At 39.6% G+C, this 16,251-nt stretch overlaps 1 long non-coding RNA gene across 11 annotated transcripts; it reads left to right on the forward strand.

The window, feature by feature from the left end:
- The first annotated feature begins 4 nt into the window (after positions 1-4).
- On the forward strand, positions 5-15,951 carry LOC103701687 (uncharacterized). 11 transcript variants are annotated; one of them, XR_015975382.2, is made up of 9 exons: positions 110-263; positions 371-480; positions 819-882; positions 3,205-3,318; positions 11,214-11,338; positions 11,599-11,929; positions 12,828-12,927; positions 14,075-14,388; positions 14,515-15,951. It is a non-coding gene; the product is annotated as an uncharacterized LOC103701687 (long non-coding RNA). The 11 variants fall into 11 exon arrangements; XR_015975379.2 differs by lacking the exons at positions 14,075-14,388; positions 14,515-15,951 and adding an exon at positions 13,609-13,789; XR_015975384.2 differs by lacking the exons at positions 12,828-12,927; positions 14,075-14,388; positions 14,515-15,951 and adding an exon at positions 13,609-13,789.
- Positions 15,952-16,251: the final 300 nt, after the last annotated feature.

Below are 16,251 nucleotides of genomic sequence, written 5' to 3' on the forward strand. Positions count from 1 at the left end.
TGCATCGTCGCCCAGCTCGAATCTCGATGCTGAACGGTACTTTGTGACCGGCCATATCCGTACCATGCGGCTCTACTCCGGCCCGATCCACACCCCTTCGGTCCAGATCCCTCCCTCGCTCCCCTTCTCTCTCTCTCTCTCCCTCGCTCTCTAATTCCATCGCAAGATCTCGACCTCTCCCTCGCTCTGCGCAGATTCGGTGTGGCTGTACCGCCGAGCTAGCCTGGGTCGAGCCTCTCCCTCTCTCGGCCTCTCTATAATCGGTGGAGAAATTTTCCATTATTTTTGTCTATTCTTTATCTAGGAATCTTGCAGTAGGAGCAGGGAAAAGATTCATTGAAGCTAATAAGAAGTTTATGTTTGTTTGCAGTGCACCTTGGATCAGAAAGGGGAGGCTAGGGAATGTGTGTATAATTTGGAAATGGATTCTGACATTATAAACTAGTGATCCTGCTTCCAGATTTATTTCGTGGAATCTAGGTGAAAAATTCTTTTGCATTTTTGGTACATAAAAACTCCTTTTATTTATGATAGTTTTTCGGCTTCTATGTCTTTTTTTTTTGAAAGGAAGAGGAGGTAGCAGGATGCTATCCCCTTTTTATTAAAGATAATGAAAGGTTACAGAAGTACAGAGATTGAAACAGTACAGGTTTTCAGCTTCTATGTCAAGCCGATATCTGAATCTTTATTCCCATTTAGGAGGAGAGTCGCTTCTACTAAATTGAAACCTAACGAAATATTTCATCATGCACGACGGCTAGGACCTGTTGATAACTCTTTCTTCACTGAGTTTTGCTGCTCACATTTTCGACGTGCAGGCTTACAAATACGTGACACCATCGACAAAGGCATTACTTTGGCCCAACCCAACCCGCCGAACTGGTAATTTTATTTGTTTTGCTGACCTGAATGATGGGCCTCCTTCATAGTCATAATTTTAGCTAAATTTTTTAACTAATATAGTACTACTTTCATTTCTTTTTTTTTCTCTCTGATTTATTGTTATTGTGTAGCTTAGCAGATTAGCTTCTGTTGAGTCAGCAAATGATTTGTTAGATAGATAGGATAAGTGTCTCTGCTTCCATGTATATAAAGAAAAATTTTAGAACTATCCATCCAAAGCTTGAATTAAGGGGGCAGTAGGGTAAGCTGCTGGACATCTGTGCTTGGAGCCTCTTTATTGGACAACTTTATGATCCATGAGACATCTCGGTTTTTCTTAGTCTATCTATGAAGATTTCCCAAGTCGGAAAAGTCCAATATTCACCCTGCATTCTCTTCATGTACTAACCCATCCAATTATATTAGATTGTCTTGTATGTCCCAATTTTTCTTATTCCAATTAGCATAAAGATTACACTGGCTATATCTTCTAGCTGAAGCCTAATTATGTTTATTTTTCCACTTATTAACTTTTCAAATTTTTAGCCAGAATTTGCATGTTTTCTTTGAGAGATTTCCCTCATGATTTTAATTTAACATATAACTTAATTCTCGTTTCATTTCTGAACCATGACTGAAAAGTATAATGATCATCCTAAACTACCGTCTCCTTCATGCAATAACCCATCTAATTGTATAGATTGTCTTGTATGTCCCAATTTTGCTAATCCCGATTAACATAAAGATTACGCTGGCTATGACTTTTAGCTGAAGCCTAATTATTTATTTTTTCCACTTACTTCGCTTTTCAGATTTTTTAACCAAAATTTGCATCATTTTTCTTGAGAGATTTCCTTCATGATTCTAATTTAGCATCTCATTTCATTGCTGAACCATGATTGAGAAGTACAACGATCACCCTAAACTACCATGTCCTTCATGCAATACCCCATCTAATTATATTAGATTGTCTTGTATGTCCCAATTTTTCTAATCCCAGTTCACATAAAGATTATACCGACTGTAACTTCTAGCTGAAGCCTATTTATGTTTATTTTTCCACTTAATTAGCTTTCCAGATTTTTTAGCCAAATAGAGGTTCAGGGCCGACATTTGTTTCGACTCATAACAACTGAAAAGTTTAGGCCTTTAGCTCATAAAGTTCCGATTAATCTGCTTTATAAGTTGCTGTGTTTTCTTCTCCCTTACAATTGGAACCAGTTGTTGTTTTAGCTTTTAATGTTTATCTAAATGTAGTTATACTTACTGTCCGTTACATGCTTCCGTGAACATGGGCTGTGGTGATTTAACTTGTTGTAAATTCTGATTATGCTTCTTTGTATATCCGAATTGCTAAATGATTTCTTGACGTTTAGAAGCCGGTGCTGGAACAGAAATCCATGTTTAGAGTTGACAAATTATCATGAGACAGCACTCTATCACTACCACTGTTAGTGTATATCTCTGCCACGTAGTTAAAAATTATGAGCAAAGGTAACTTCTATCCTCACCGCCTTTCCGTTTTCAACCCTTGCAGCCAGCCACTTAGTTGGATCCTGCAATAGTAGAAGTTTGCAACATACAATGCAAGTGTAATACATTAAAAACAATGCAAGTGTAATACATTAAAGGTTCTACCTGTCTAGAACTTCATGGAGTTTTAAGGATTTTTTTTTTTTAAAAAAAAAATCTTTTGGACAGGGAGTTTGTTTGCTAGTTTTCTAGGTATATGAAGTAACTAATCACTGTGATGATGGCCTCTTCTTCAAATGTTTTTTTCTACAAATACCTTTGCAATCATGTTGATTTGGCTGCACTGATAGTTATATCAATTAGATTAGTTTGATTGTTAATTAAATTGATAGACAAGTCCTGTTTAACAATTTACACACCAGCATGTTTGGTACCCTAACTCTGCTTACAAGCATAATTGGTACCTGATTTCAATTAACAAACTAAAACTGATACCATGTGCCAGTCAGAAGCAATTATACGTTCTATCAGTCATCAATTATGATTGTTCTTTTGTATCCGTCCTAAACCAGAACCTATTCTCTGTCATCATAAGATATGTTTCCCTTATGAGTTTAGCCAAAAGAAACAAATATCAAGATGTGGACCAACAAAGAGAAATCGGCTTATCTTTCATGCCAGACCAATGAACTAAATTCAGTTGATACATTGTTGTCTGCTTCTAAATCAAATTGTGAATCAGCAAGCTTTCACTTTCAGGTTCCACATAAGTTCCCTAGGAACATGACTAGTTACTTCAAGCAACAGCCTTGTGTTTCTCCAAACCCTAACATTTTCCGTTGTTACCAGCCTTTTACAAGCATTTCTACTTGCCAGCAGGCATCGCCAAGAATTTCTACTGATTGTTTGGCCCCACCAATTATTTCTGCGCTACTGATCCATTTCCCTCATAGCCACCAACTGGTATGCACATCGTTATGTTTTATATTATTGCATAATTGTATTCTATTTAGAGTCGTAGTTTAACCTTATCCTTTTAAGCTTGGTATAAATTTTGGGGTGAGGCACTGTGTTTGGGCATGGAAATATGGTTCTCCCAACATTGCTTCCAAAACAACATATCTAAGTGCCGCAACTGCCATCTTTGAGAACTTTATTTTTCTTTTACTTTATCCTTCAACTTTCAACCTTCCATCTTCTCCTTTAAGGTTTCACCTGTTCACCAAATTGATCACATAAACATTCTAATGCAGAAATCTTAGTGTCCGGATATGATTATAGATTTTTGGAAGGTATTTTGAACTAAAATATGATGTAAATCAGTTTTAAAACCATGTGCATCTGATTGAGATCGATGCATATGGGTGCTGTGGAGTATTGGAGTCAATAGTTGGAACAAATTACTTGTGTTCTAATGAAGATTTGATCCATAGGAGCATAGTTTGCTGATTAGGTCCTTTACATGCAACTTTCTTATTCAATTCCTTTTATTATGCTTTTATTTTATATAACAATTTATAACATTAGTTGTGTAATAACCTAGGACCTCACCCAAAATGACTAGTCGGAAGGTATTATTTGAATTTCTTGATCCTATATAAGTACCTAAGATCTACCCAACGAATCACCGATGTGGGACTAAACACATACTCGCACGGGTCCTCATATACTCTCCCTGTTTAAGCCCTAACGTCCGGCTAAGGGTTTAAATCCATTCAAATCTAATCATAAGCACCACGATCCGCCCGTGATCAGCCTAATGAATCTATGTTGCAGTGTCCTCTAATCTACATAGGTTATGGGTCGGGTCCACTCTGATACTATTTGTAACAACCTAGAATCTCACCCAAAATGGTTAACCGGAAGGTATTATTTGGGTTCCTTGATCTTATATAAGTACTCAAGATTTAGCCAGCGAATAACCAATGTGGGACTAAACACATGCCCGTACGGATCCTCACAAGTTGAATCACTGAGATTAACACACAAAGATAGCACAAAGAACTCTCATAAACAGAAATTCATTCAACATGGTAGGGATTGATGTACTTGGGACTCAATTTTGGGAAATATCTACTAATGTGGTAAGGGTGCTGATGAACCTTTAATGAGGATAGATGGGATGCACACAATGATCGGTGATGCCATTCGATCTGGAGTTGCATAGCCTTCAGGTTTTTTGATGACTTTCTATTCATTATTTTCCTATTATATATCTTACTTCTATAAAGGATTTATGTGCTTTTGAGTGACCATCAGTACATCCGCTAGGAAAAGTATCATTAGTGATTTTCCAATCTTTTAGCAATAATATTAACCGCTGCTAAATCCCTTGTTTCCTGTAGTGCATGGAATTAGAAAGGTTTTCACAAAGTCCATTTCTACCTTATTTTGATTTTGGGGTCATTTGCAAAAGATTGCATAGTGAATTAATTTTTTTCTCCATCATATGTTCTGTTGTGGTTCAAATCTGGCCCGAGGGTGACCACGCCGGAGGAGCCGAGGGAGCTGCCGGAAGGTTGAGAAAGAAGGTGAGCCACCTCCTGCGCATTGGTGTACCTGAACAAAGCCTCACCAGTGGTTCCGATAAGGGCCCTCTGATGCCAAGTTAGAGTGGAGCTTAGTTAGTCCAAAAAAAGTCCCTTAGGCGTTACCTGATGGGGCTATTTATAGTTCCTATAGAGGTGTCTAGGTGGCGGAGGTATGACCCATTCTCATCATGAGAGGGAATGGCTTTAAGCCAGATGGCGCGTAGCTAGAGCTTACTTGAGGCGCACGGTACAGTCCGTTCTTGCGATCGATAACGCGTTGACAGTTGTAACATGATATGGCTGGAGTAGCATGGCATTGTCCTTGACTATCGTTGGCCAGCAAGCGAAGCATGGCGTGGAGAAGCTGTAGTGTACGGCCATGTAGGCGGGTATGGGCGAGGCCAAGCTCAATAAGGGGTCGCGTCATGTATTCGGCGAGGTCGGCCTCACTTCTTTGATTCCGAGGTTTGCTCGGTAGGGCACCCCGAGTTCAAGGGTTGGGGGGCGTTGTTAGATGGGGCGCCCCGAACTTGGCCGGGGCGTATCGTCGAATATTAAGGGCGCCCCGAGCTCGGATCAGGGCGTATTGGTGAAAATAAAAGGCGCCCCAAGCTCGGTCGGGGCGCGTCGGCGAATATATGGGCGCCTCGAGCTCGGGTCGGGGCATATCGGCGAATAGTCCTGTGGTCGAAGGAGCTTTTTGACTTGCAACTGACTCAGCAGGGCGTTCCGAGCTTGGGCTCGGGACGTCATTACAGGCGTAGAAAGAGGTTACGGCAGGTCGTAGTAGCGGAGAGATCCGGCTGAGGCTAACTGAGCCTTCGGCGGAGTCTGAGATTGGGCCAGCTCTGAGCAGAGTTGTGGTCCTGCCCGATCGGGATGGGATGATTCCTTGCACTGGGACAATCCATTTTGCCTCCCATCATTTGACCCCCGACTTCCGAGGTCGAGTTGCTCTTTGGCTCGGGTGAAGGAAGTAGTTGAATTGTTGGTCGTCCTGCTTCATGGCTGAGTGCTCATAGAGATGCGCGCGCCGAGCAGGGAACACTTGGTGTAATATTGGAGCTGGGCTTCCTGAGCCGAGCTTGGGTGGCTTAAGCTGCCACGTTACTCCAAGTGAGGACGACTATAAGAGCTCTTTAATGTGTTGTGTGCACGCATCCTTCCGAGGCACTGTTGGACGGGATGCAAACGGGGGCAATCATTAATGTCCCATCCTCCGAAGCACGTCGCATGATGGAAAACGAGGAGTCAACCATTAATGCCCCGTTCTCCGAAGCGCCTTCCATGACGATCAGCCTTTAGTGCCACATGTAGAATCTTGCAATTGTCTTATTAACTTTTATTGATTTTTTCTGACTTTTTGATTTAAAAAGGAAGGTTTGGAATTTGTTGTTCAATTCTCAATCATAGCAGATGCACATAAATTCCAAGATAGCTACCTCGTATTACCTTTATTTTGTTTGTTTTTATTAATAATCTTTTATGTCTACAATGTCCAATTTCCTTATTTATTTCTTGTTTTAATGGATATTCATCTGGCTTAACTGAATTCCCAACTTCTTAGTTTGAAAAGAAATTTATCTTGAAGTCGGGCTTTCGCCTTCTGTAGTGTGAGATCAGAAGTTGATCATCCATTGGATTTATGAACATATATTTCTGTTCAGCTATGCACATTTTGATGCTTTGCCTTCAGATCTAAGCTGCAGTCATGTATGAGAACGAAGTTATTATTCTGCCATACATTGCTTATCCTAGCATTTTGATGGCTTCCCAGAAACGTATGCCCATGTTCTGTTGATATCCTCACCCTGACAATTATAAGAATGAATATTTGGGTTGGTACAAATGGAGGAACCTTTCATATATTTATGGATAAGAGGCAGGTGAGTTGTTGACATGAACAGGTTGTTCTTTTCCCAATCAAAGCTAGAGGGTCATTGTAGTACTATTTTCGGTGAGAATCTAAAGATGCCAGCTAATAACTTGGATGTTTGCATGGGGAGTCCTGTCATCACAGTGGAAATGCTTATGTTGCTTTTAAAATATGTCATTGATTTGGGAAGCTGGGTTGTCAGTATGATATTCTTCAGCCAGAAAATTAAAGTATGTGGCTTGTCAACTGAATATGCTGTATAACTCATTCGCTCACATTTTGCACTCAGACTCATGGATAGTACTGTGCAGAACCAAATTAGTGTTTAACTGATTTGGGCATCTAACTGCTTTTTCAAGCAGGAGCTACAGTCCTCATGACCACCATCAAAGGCGTTACATTGTGTCATCTCATGGGTGCTGCCAATGTTTTAAACAAGGTTTTAAATCTCGTGAGACATGAGTGTCTCGGTTTCTCCACAAAACTGGACACCATGTTGTGGAGAAACATCCTAGTGTCTCGGTTGTCTTGGTCGAGCATCCTAGTTGTTACCCTTTATCTCTCTCTCCATATTCTTTTCTTTATTTATTTATTTCTTTGTTTTTTTTCTTTTTACTTTCCTTTCTTCCTTCTTTCCTTCATTCCTTCATTTCTTTCTTTTTTTTCCTTCTTCCTTTCATTATTTCCTTTTTCTTCTTCTTTCTTTCCCTTCTTCTTTCCTTCCTTACTTTCTACCTTTTTCTTCTCCCATCCTTCCTTTCTTTCCTTTTTCTTCTTTCTTTTCTTTCTTCCTTCTTTCCTTCTTTTCTTTCTTTTTTCATCTTCCATCCTTTCTTTTTCCCTTTTTTTCTTTCCTTTTTTCTTTCTATTCTTTCATCTTTCTACTTCTTTCCCCATGTTGGTGGGTTTTGGAATCTTTCCTCCATCCCGGTCCTGTTTTCTTACAAGAGCATAATAGGGTGGCCGAGACACCCTGTTCTCGCCGGGATTTAAAACCACAGCTGTAACGTCTGATTCTTGCAAGAAATGAGATTGGGACAAGAAAGGGGTTTCAAAATCAAGAAAGACAAAGATGAAGAAAGAGGAAAGAAAGAAAGAAAGGAAAGAAGAAGAAAAAGAAAGAAAGGAAGGAAAGAAGAAAAAAGGAATGATAGGAAGGAAGAATAAAAAGAAAGAAAAAACAAAAAAACAAAAAAAGAGATAAGGAAATAAGAAGGGAAGAGAGATGGAGGGTACCTATCGGGATGCTTGATCGGGATGAGTTATGAGACAATAGGGCATCCCATTCAAAGGAGAAACTGGGATACCCCTGTCCAATGATATTTAAAATCTTAGGCACAGCTATAGCAAGTCACCACCATACCATCATGGATGTGATGAATCACCAAATACTAGTGGGTAAGTCTTGCTGGGTTTGCTTTGGCTCAATTGTATGTGATTTATTTATTGCTTTTGGTCACCTATTAGTATTTATAAAATGAAGTGACTTGCGGCGAATGAATGTTATTCAGAAACACTGCTGCTAGTGATAGGCCTCGAAGTAGGAGGTATGGACCCCATTGTGCCTAGATGCATCATGTTACTATGGCTCTTGGGCTTTATTGGACCTTCTGAACTTTGTTTTATGAGCAATGCTTCGACTCATTATTGCTTGAATTTTGGATAATTGTATTTAAACTTTATATTCCATATCATTTTCCTGTTGCATTCATAGTTTCTTAGAGACACATTAGGGAAATTATCTAGTCTTATAGAATGTTATCAAGATTGATGCCTTCTTTTCTGTGTTGCGGTGTCATCTGTCTTAACAACTCGCGAGACAGCTCTGCTGCTTTGGTGTGCACACTTGGATACATCGAACAAACTGAGAGTTTCTTCCTTGCTTCTTACTATTTCTGCTTCTCCGTGCTTCACAGTTGTGATGGTGCGTCTCTAGAAACTTGTAACAGCTCTTTCATTCGAGATGAAAGGATTAATGAGCTGCTGCTTCTTCTACCAGGTCAGGTAGGTAACTCTATTCTGTAATTAAAAAGCAGTTAGGGGGCGTTTGGTAACCCCAACAAGATCACCACAGTGATCTAAGATCTCCGACGATCCGAATGCTGGGGTGATTTGATCCCAGTGATCTAAGATCAATGTGTTTGGTAGGCCATGGTCCAGTGATTAAAAATCTCCGGATATCCATGAGTAACTTGTTTGGTATGGTACCGGGATCCAAGATCACTGACTACATAATACCACAAATATCCTTGATATATCTTACATGGATTTTTTATGTATTTTTAATTCTCATGAATTAAAAATGTAAATCCATATACTAATTCCTATAATAGCTCCATAATTTTGTCACATATTCTACAATTAGTAGCCCTTATCATATATTTATTAATCATATAATATATATTATAATAAAATATTAATATATTTATCAATATATTAATTATTAATATATTCTATAAAAATATATTTATTACTCCTATAAATTATTAATCTTATAAAAATATGTTATTTTTCATTATAGAATTAATATTTTTATTTATACTTATAATAGATTTTTTAATATTAATAATTATTTTGATTAGAAAAATAAGGTAAATAGAAGTAATATAGTAATATATTAAATATTTTCATTATATAAATATAAAATATAATAATATATTTCTACTAGAATTTAAAATTATCCTTCAATAATAATAGGATAATAATATGATTAGTAATATATTATAATATAATATATCATTAATATAATATATAATATCAACATTATATATATATATATATATATATATATATAACATTGACATAATATATTGATGGTATATTGATATATTATTTTTTCTGCTAACTTGAGGGGTATTTTTGTGTTTAACTTTCAACCCAGGATCACTGCCCTGGGGTGATCTTGGATTTCCGACCTCAAGGACGGGTATCCCATCACCGAGTTGGGAGGTGATTTGAAGAGTGGAAGTGATTTAAGATCACCGCCACGTAGGATCACCATGATGCAACTAAATGCGATGATCTCATCACCTCCATCCACATCATCCTTATTCTAGGACGATCACCCCATACCAAACGCCCCCATAAGTGGTTCATATTTTCTTCTTTCCTGGAACTACAGGATTTGAGGGCTCCGCTGTTTGGTTACCCAAAGAAAACTGCCCTCGACTCGAGAGACTTCTGGCCGCTTGCCTCTTCGGCCGTACTGCTGGAATTAAATGCTTCAATGGGTTTGGGATGGAGAAATCGAGTTAGGGCAGTGGTTATCAGTGTTTTGGTCTTTTGTTTTGAACTCCTCGATTAGTCAACGAATGCTATCCTTAGGAGTTCATGCCCATATAATGGCTGCTGACTGCTGCCACCTCACCTCTTAGTGTCTTCTGGAATCCGTCCTTTGGATGTTTACTTGAGACTCTTTGGCGGCCATGGTTATGAAATCATTCTCTCTTTTTTTTAAAGCCTGATTTCTTCACTTGGGCCACTTTCCAACTTTGAAAAAATTATGTGCCTTAATTGCCCGTTCTTAACAAAAGTTTGCAGTCCTATTGCTTGCAACAAACATCACATATCACAGATTTTTATTAGGGACCATTTTGAAGAAAAGAACATGTAAAGATATGATGCTTCTATGTGGTATGCCAAATTTTTATTCAATTCAGGACGGAGTAGTAGCAGCAATTGGGCAATTCAGCCTTGGTTGCCTTTGTGCATGAAACTGCTTTGTGTATTTATGGCACATAAGTTGCGTTTTTGGGTATCTAATGGCTTCATAATTTGCCTCCTATGTTTTATTTAATGCATCTGTGGGTAATTGTTTGATAGTTTTTCCATATTAGAATTTGTCTTCATATGTCAATTGACATTAGAGTGGCAGGGTGCTTTTGTGGAGGCGATTCTTAGCTGAGAATCATCTAGTTAGAGATTTTTGCTAATTTAGGGGATATTGTGAACGCAGAGAGATTTTTCTCACTACATGACAAATAAATCTCACATTGAGTTAATTTCATCTGTACTTGGTTACTAGAAAGTGGCAGGTTTTCACATGAAATATCAGTGTGTGCTGATGTATTATTTACAGGTGAGAAGTGCAAAATGATAGAATAAAGTGACGAGAGCGATTAAATTAACACTAGCGTTTGGATTATTGATTCATAGGCTGCCAATCAAAAGACGTGTCAAATATTTTTGCAAGTAGGCTGAGCAATGGTCTCTGTGCTTCACTGGAAAAATTTTCCAGCAATGTGGCTGAAGCTTGCTAATGCATAGGCTTAGGTACATGTAATGGCTAGCGGTGGCAAATATTTGTTGTAAACTAGGTGCTTATTATGCCAAAGTTCTTGCATCCATGCTGTCTTAACCATCATAAACAAAATTTGCTAGGATTTCTGCCTTGCAAGTTGGCTAGCACTCTGTAAGGTAATGTTGGTGTTGCCATCTTCTAAATTTTACAGGTGATGGATTTTGTGCCTTCTTGGCTTGATTGGTACAAGAAAACCATCTTGAATCCTCGTCCGTCAAACCCAGGCATGGTACTGAGCACTTGGAGATCTTGGCCAACCATGTCAGTTATACTAAGGTCCTGTGCTGTTTGGTTTTGAGGAATTCTTCAGGTCTTCTGATGAATCAAGCTTAGCTTGCCTGTAGTAACAGTATTCTTTGATTGGTTGAAAAAAGGTTCTCAATTAATCTAGTTATCTCCTTGGCCAAAGAATTGGCAGATTTTTTTAGAAATAATTTTGTTATTTTGGTTTATTCATCATAATCTTGATTAATCAACAAATTATTCATCAGTACTTCAAGAAATTTTTATGATAATGTGATATATTATTATTGCAGGCAGCACTATTGTAAACCCCCCCCCCCCAAAAAAAAAGGGATAACGGGCCGGCCTGAAAAGACCGGGCCCGTCTCCCTTTTACGATCGTGCCCTAGGCACGATCGTGGATGGAAGAGGAGGAGGGTGCAAAGGGGAGGCGGCGGCGGCGTTGGAGAGGCGATTCGCCGGAGGAGACCGAGCGCCGGAGAAGTTCCGAGATCCGGCCGGCCGCGGAGGGGGGGGGGGGGGAGAAGCCTTCCTTTTTCCTTCGGTAAGACCCTCCACAAGAGAGGATTTTCTCCTTTGATTTTCCACCGGAAAGGCCGCCGGAGTATCCCCCACCGGACCAAGGTAAGCACGGTGCTTTTCCCTTGTGTTTATTTCTCTGGATTTTAGGTGGAGATGGTGGGATTTCGGCCGGCGGATCGTCGGGGAAGAGTCCGAAACAGGGTACCCCTGTTTCGGCTTCTCTCCCCCGGATTTTTGGCCGCCGCCGGCCGCCGGGATTGGCCGAGAACCATGGCATTGTGGTCGGTCGGGACTGTGAGAGAATTATTTTGGGATTTCTAGGGTTTATTGGAGAAGGGGAGAGATGGATCCGGGGTCTTCTTCCTCAAGACTCCATCTCCTCTTTCCTTCCCCTTTCCCTCACGTCAGCGGCAGCGACGGCAGCAGGCCACCGGCGGCGACGGCGGCGACGATCATGGCCACGGGGGTTGCTGTCGGGTGGGGGCCGAGCCACTGCTACAGTGGATTTCGGCTGATGATGGAGAAAGGGGGGGACCCCTTTTGCGGGTTCATGGGAGGAAGAAGAGGAGACCTCTTCTTCCCCTTTCTCTTGGCCGGCCACCATCACCGGCGACTGCAAATGTGGCGGCCGGCGATGGTTCGGCCAGTGGTGTTGTCGGATTGGGGAAGGAGAGGGCACGACCACCATGGTTGTTGCCCTTGGATCAAAAAGGATTTGAGGGAGGGAGATGTATTCCCAACCATGAAGAGGGACGGATCATCCCTTTCTTTCGGTCTCTTCACGGGGACTGGCCATCATCGCCGGCATGGCAGCGGCCACGGCTGGCGACGACATAGACCGGTGGTACAAAGGTGGGAGTCGGGCCACCCCGACTGTCCTAGATTTGGAGGGATTGAGATGTTTGGGGACCTGGTGATGGACCCCATAGTAGATATGAATTATGATTTAGAATATTTAAATATTAAATAATTTAGTTGTGATTTATAATTGATGTTGTAGAGGAAGAGTCGGCGGTGCCAGGAGATTTTGATCAGGGGACTCAGCACCCCAGCGCGTAGGTTGTGATTCGGATTCGTGTTTAAGTCAGTCTACAATCTCTGTAAGAATCCCTACAACTGAGCACTTTTATTTATGCATATATTGGATTTATCGTTGGATATATTTTATCATTATGTTGATATTTGTTTTTGAGCTTGTATGACACTATGAGGTGTGCATTTTGTTTATTATGAAAGTATTGGAATAATTAAATTGGGAAGGAATAACATATTTTGAGAATTTATGAAAATATGTGACGTGATTGAAATGTGATTAAACATGTAAAACTAGACATGTAAAATGGGTTGGATAAACCTTGTCATGGGATAGCCTCTACGAGCTTATGCGTAGGATAGCCTCCACGGGCTTACGCGTGGGATAGCCTCTATGAGCTTATGCGTAGGATAGCCTCCACGGGCTTATGCGTGGGATAGCTGCCACGAGCTTATGCGTGGGACTTGTGCAGTCTTGGACTGGGACATGAACTTGGTTAGTCCAAAGCCAGAAGTGAAAAGTCTGAAAACTTGAAAATCAGAGTAATACGGGAATGGATCACATAATGTGAAAAAGGATTTGTGTATATGTACTGATTATACACACTTGTTGTTTGTTGAGCTTTTGAAAAGATGAAATGACATTTATTTGATGTTTTGATTATTTTATTATTATTACTGTGTGTGTGGCTGTTGGGATCTTACTGGGCTGGAAAAGCTCATACCCCTTCTTCTTTCTTTTTTTTCAGAGTTGCAGGATGCATAGACATGGATAGGATGAGCGCAGAGTGCGAGTATGAGAGTCATTAGTTGCTTAGTCTATCTTGATATCAATGAATATTGAAAGCTTTTGTAAATGAACCAATTTGATTATCTGGTCATGTTGGATTTATATATTTGATTTAAGTGATTAACTGTGGAATTATCGAATTGTTGTTTATCTTAGGCCTTGCATGATCTTTAGGGCACTGCTCTAGGGCTCATGCGGCCGGTCGCGTGCCGGACCCGGGTGATGGGTTTGGGGCGTGACAGCTATTATTGCTATCGCTTATGCATTCTTCGCCATAAATAAATATTTAAATACTAAAAAATCTTGCCTTATTCATTATTGTTAAATTTCTATATCTTAATTACTTTAACCCTCTATCATCTAATTTTTGGCATGTTTTCTGCATTTTTTTCTGATTCGAAACGCTCGTCTCACTGTGTTCTCAGATTATGAGCTTTTGATGATGACCTCACGAAGGAATCAACAGGAAATTTCATTTCAGTAATGTGATGTAGCTGTGCTGGTTGAAGAATGTTTAAATATTTTTAATATAATTTAAATACCGTGGTTTGGAACAATATACATCGGCAGTTCGAGCTATATGTTTCACATACAAGTTCCAGCTAATTGCAACGAAAAAGAAGTTTAAACTGATTGTTGTTATTACAATGTCTGCATGACAGCCATCTGTGGATGTACTACCTCCAACCGATTCCTAGGTGGTGAGCTAATAGCTCAGTTGTCTATATATTCTTCTCAAGTAAGTTCATACTGTACAAAAAAACAGCTATTTCATCAAATGAAACCCAGCTGAATTCATTGGCTTATTTGGTACCATAGAGTAAGGCATAACGATTTAACTCTAATAGAAATGATGGTTTGCAAGGTAAGACTTGCTTCGAAGCAAAGTTTCAACCTTGGGGTCTTCCAGTTATGACAGACCCATGGACTACGAGTGAGCTATTAATTTCAGAACCTAGTCTTGCTCTGCATACTGCTGGATTGGAATGGCGTCTGGGTATTAGGTGGGATGGCCAAATGTAATAGTGAATAGCTAGAAGTGGCATTGGTTGACAAAATTGCTTGAGGTTGTTTTTTTCTAAATATATGTAATATTGTGCATTTGATAAATACTGTATATAAAAGTGTTTTTTTTTTCACTTCATAGTCTACCAACATGAAATTCATTACGTCCCACAATAGTTTTGATGGTCGAAGGGGTAATATCAGTTTTGAATTCTTGATATGGCCTTTACGGGTCAAAGCACATGGCACCAAGGCTTGTTGAATCTAATATTAGCACCCTCATATAAACTCCTGAGCAGATAGATACAGCTAGCTAAACTCATTCACAATAATATTCTATCTATTATAACCAGGATCTGGCGAACCAATTGGTTTAAGATATATCGAGGCAAACCGGCCGGTTTGAGACGTATCAAACCGAACCGATCGGTTATCAGCACAATTTAGCTGATCGAAACGGGACATGAACCTTAAAGGTCTCGTCTCTCCCTTCCGGCTCTTTCGACGTGTTTGAAGTCTCGTCTCCCCTCTCTTGTACGGTCTGACTAGATGAGTCTCTTTCTCTCCCCTCCTCTCTTTCTCCTTTCGATATAGTACATACTAGTACCATATCGAGCTAATTGTCTGTCGATATATTGCTGGTACCGGTATGGTAAATCTGATTATACCCCATCTAACATTGAGCTTATGCGATATACAAATGACTAAAATCCAAACCTAGTCCCATGTCGATTTCACTCCCACTTTCCAATGAAGCATTTTAGTTGTTCGTCTTTTAAAAAGGAGTAGCTGAACAACTATAAATGCAGTCAATGACGCGGCAAGCAAGTCAATGAACATATTTCTATAAGAAGTCTTCCTCCAGGGACCCATGATAGCATCATAATCTTCAAAACCTTTTATATTAGATCCAACAATATTTTTTCTCTTATCATATCCTAATAATACAGGAAGAAGCATGAGGTAAAGCCCTGATGCACGAAAGGAAAAATCACTGCGGAGGAGGCAAGAAGCATAAGGTTTGGCGAACCTTTTCTTAGTCGCCTTTCCCGTCCGTCTCTTTAAAATTATATTTGTTATTTCTTAATAAAAGTAGAGGAGGAACTTCGTTATTTCTTAATAAAATAGAGTGACTGCTTATAAAACCATGAAAAACTGTTGAGAAACAAGAAGTACAAACAATATGGAGAAGAAGATTCATTAACTTTGTCTTTGGATTTAGATATTAGAAGGTCCAATAAGAAAGATGGATCTTGGCACAATGATAAAATTATTCCATTATGACTTGTATGCATGAATTCGGAGCATGGAAGCAGCTTTTTTCCCCATATATATATATATATATATATATATATATATATATATATATATATATATATATATATATGTATAAGTAAAACTATATATACTTTATCATCCCCGATTTTAAGTGGCCAGAGTCGAGTTTCCGTGAGATGGTATCGTTGAAGATGCAAGCAGGCTCCACTGAAGTAGATACTCTGGAAAGTGGAAGCTACATAACTATACAATGAAGACAATGTGAAATCATTAGTGAACTCCAAAGAGGAGGAAGATATAAAACTCACGACCAGAACTA

The sequence above is a fragment of the Phoenix dactylifera genome, chromosome 2, assembly GCF_051530095.1.
Source record: "Phoenix dactylifera cultivar Ajwa chromosome 2, Ajwa_hap1_PhDact_Kaust_v1.1, whole genome shotgun sequence".
Lineage (NCBI taxonomy): Eukaryota > Viridiplantae > Streptophyta > Magnoliopsida > Arecales > Arecaceae > Phoenix > Phoenix dactylifera.